The sequence below is a fragment of the Eurypyga helias genome, unplaced genomic scaffold (genome assembly GCF_000690775.1).
Source record: "Eurypyga helias isolate BGI_N326 unplaced genomic scaffold, ASM69077v1 scaffold14006, whole genome shotgun sequence".
In the NCBI taxonomy this organism is placed as follows: domain Eukaryota; kingdom Metazoa; phylum Chordata; class Aves; order Eurypygiformes; family Eurypygidae; genus Eurypyga; species Eurypyga helias.
In genome coordinates this window covers 12,208-15,300 of record NW_010257407.1, presented here as the reverse complement: position 1 = coordinate 15,300, position 3,093 = coordinate 12,208, and the positions used below count along the sequence as shown (strand labels likewise).

Genomic DNA, 3,093 nt, shown 5'->3' with positions numbered 1-3,093 from the left:
TAGAAAATAAATAAGGTAAATCTCACAAAACAAATTTCCACAGCCGGGGCAGGCTGGTGGAGATTGCATCCCTCCTCTTGGTGTCCTTCAGTGCAAACCGAGGTCTGTGTCGGGTAGCGCAGGAGCACTAGAAGTACCCCACTTCGCCCCGCTCATCCACATGGGCCATACCCAGCTCACGTTGTTCGTGCCCCTCTCAATCCTTCACCACCTTCAGAGGGAGCCTGAACAAACTCAGACTATGCTTAGACATTGTCTTTCCCTTCCATGCACCATGGGAGCTGAGCCCTCTGCAAGGCAGCATAGCTCTGTGATGGAGAACAGCTCAAGGGGGTTCCCTCCCATGGGCACCAGGATGCTCATGCAGAGCCCACTCCCCAAAAAACTGCTCCAGCCCATGGGATGGGGAGTTACACCTGCACGATTCGCCGTGTAATGTAAGTTGTAGCATTTAGCACGTTATTGTTGTGGCTATTCCCCCCTCCCGTGGGGTCCCAACTGCATTTGGCATGGGGAGAGCAGAGGGGCCGCCGCTCTCAGTGCCAGGGCTGATGGCTGACATTTATTTTGCCAGTTTGTTTCAAACACCGTAACGCCCTGAGTCCATTCCCCGGGGTGGTTTGGCCAGGGACTGCTGTCAGCAGTGCTCGGAAGAATCAATGATAACCTTTTCCTTTGCTAAGGAGTTTCCTACGTACCGGGGAGGAGAAGATGCTGAAGAACAAATGAAGCTTGGATTCTCCACGGGTGTCCCTGGCATTATTCCTGATATTTAAAAAACCGAACCAGTTTCCCGTTGGTTTTATTAGCCTTTCTATCCTAGCATTTAAACAAAGATGCGATTGGCATGGTCGGTATCTGCAGACGCACGCTGTGATGCTCTCAGGGGCTTCTCTGAAGGGCAGGATACCCAGGGCTCTGTGTCCAAAACATCTGAGCTCCTCTGAGCTGCTGGAAGGCATTTCGGCACTGCGGTTGCCGGCAATGGTGCCCCGCAGATTATCTCACATCAAGGAGCAAAGGGCATTTGGGTCCTGGGAGCACAGCTGGGCTGCACGGTAGGAGCAAGGTTGCTCTAAACCTCAAGACTAACACTTCTTGGGGTCCTCTTAAGCTACAATGATATTTCGGTATTTAATTCTCCTGGATAACCAATGGGATTTGAGTATCGAACCCATGAACAGAGCTGAGCCTGTGCACCTCGTGCAGGGATGTCCTGAGCAGCATTCCAGCATGGAGAACTGTGGTGACCATCTATGTCACCCTGCACCTGGCAATGGTTTCTTTGTCCTCACAACCTGAGCAGTGAGGTTCATGCTTCCTTTCTTCTTGGTTTCAGGCATGGAAGAAACGCTGGTTCGTCCTGCGCAGCGGTCGGATGAGCGGCGACCCCGACGTCCTGGAGTACTACAAAAATGACCACTCCAAGAAACCTTTGCGTGTGATCAACCTCAATTTCTGTGAGCAAGTGGACGCAGGCCTGACCTTCAACAAGAAGGAGCTGCAAGACAGCTACATCTTCGACATCAAGACCAGTGACAGGACCTTCTACCTGGTGGCGGAGACCGAGGACGACATGAACAAGTGGGTTCGCAGCATCTGCCAGATCTGTGGCTTCAACCAGTCCGAGGAGAACACAGGTACCATGAGAGCCGTGAGCTGTGGCCAAGAGCATCTCCAGTCTCATCCTCCTAAAGGAGCCTGGCTCCTCTTTCAGATCAGACCCGTGGGAGGGGGGTGCAGCTCACCACAAGGCTGGGAGGTCTGGAGTGGGAAATGGATGGGCACCTGGGGAACCTCCACGAGGCTTCTCTACCTTTGACATCTGAAGCAAAGCAAGCTTTTGCCCCAGGAGCCACCTAATTCATTTTTTCCTCCTTAACTGTAGACCTTTGAGTCTCTTATAAGAAATTAGAGGGGTATGGGAACTTTTTTAGCTGCAGCCTTTATCCTCATCCATCACCAAAGTCCCCTTGAGAGTCATGAGAACCAGCAGTGAAAATCCCCCTTGTTCAGGGGTTTCAATACCTTGGTGGGGTTTTAATGGGACGTGTCCCTCCCCACTGTGGCTGTCGTGGACAATCACAGCCAACTGGATCTCTTGTGAAGGGCAGATGCATCTTTCCCACCTGCATCCCCATCTCCTCCTGGGACCTGCTGGGAAAGCACTGGGAGGGGAGAGAAATATTTGGGGTGGTTTTGCACAGCAGCAGGATCTGTTCCACCAGTCGTGCTGCACCATCCAAACCTGGCTGCACTTTGGCAAGCTGCTGCAGTGAGCACTGGTGAGCTGCCTCCACTCCCCCGGCACCAGGAGGGCTCACATAAATCCCAGATGAGATGGGATGGGGATGATCGTGGGTCGAAGTGCTGTGATCGCCTGCCAGTCCCATTACACCTGGTAGTACCTCTGGGCATCTTCGCCTTATCTCATCCATGGTCCAGTCTCATCCAAGGGTCCCCCACACTCTGTCTACATGAAACCGCCCGTAATAACATCCAGCTTGAATCTGTTCTGGTCCCTCGTGGAGCAGCTGCCATCCATGGGAGCTGAATCCCTGCCAAGAGCTTGTCAGGCAGGACAGCAAACAAAGCGTCACAGCAGCGCGGATGCGATCTTCACCAACTGACGCACGAAACGGGACGTCACCTTGGCAATGGGTGCACAAGTGGTAGAAAGGATCCTGGATAACGCCGCCAGCACGGTCTCGCAGGGAAAGGTCAAGCTAAATAAATTACACCCCGTTCCGATGTCAGCAGCGCAGTCCTCAAGGCTCAGCGAAATCGTTCAAGCCCCTTTTTTTAAGAGATGTTTTGTTGCAGGATTTTCCATTTTGCGTGTGTTCAGCTGGGGGAACTTTTTCCTCCCATTTAGTAAAATGAGATTTCAGCCCAGCGGCAGCGGGATCGATACTGGACTTCAGTGAAATATAAATCTGGGCAGCAAAAGGAAAAACAATCTCCTGCTTGCAAGTACATCTGTCCCAAAGGGCACACAGGGCTTGTCAGGCTGCGGAGATCTGAGCACCATTCCCTGCAGGATCATAGAGTGACATCAGCAAAAGAGGAACAAAAATCCCTATTTGTAACAAA

General features: G+C 52.2%; 1 pseudogene across 1 annotated transcript; it reads left to right on the top strand.

The window, feature by feature from the left end:
- Positions 1-1,339: 1,339 nt before the first annotated feature.
- LOC104511406 lies at positions 1,340-1,640 on the top strand (annotated as a pseudogene). The gene has a single exon (XR_727912.1). The product of XR_727912.1 is annotated as a GRB2-associated-binding protein 2 pseudogene (transcript).
- The last annotated feature ends 1,453 nt before the right edge of the window (positions 1,641-3,093 follow it).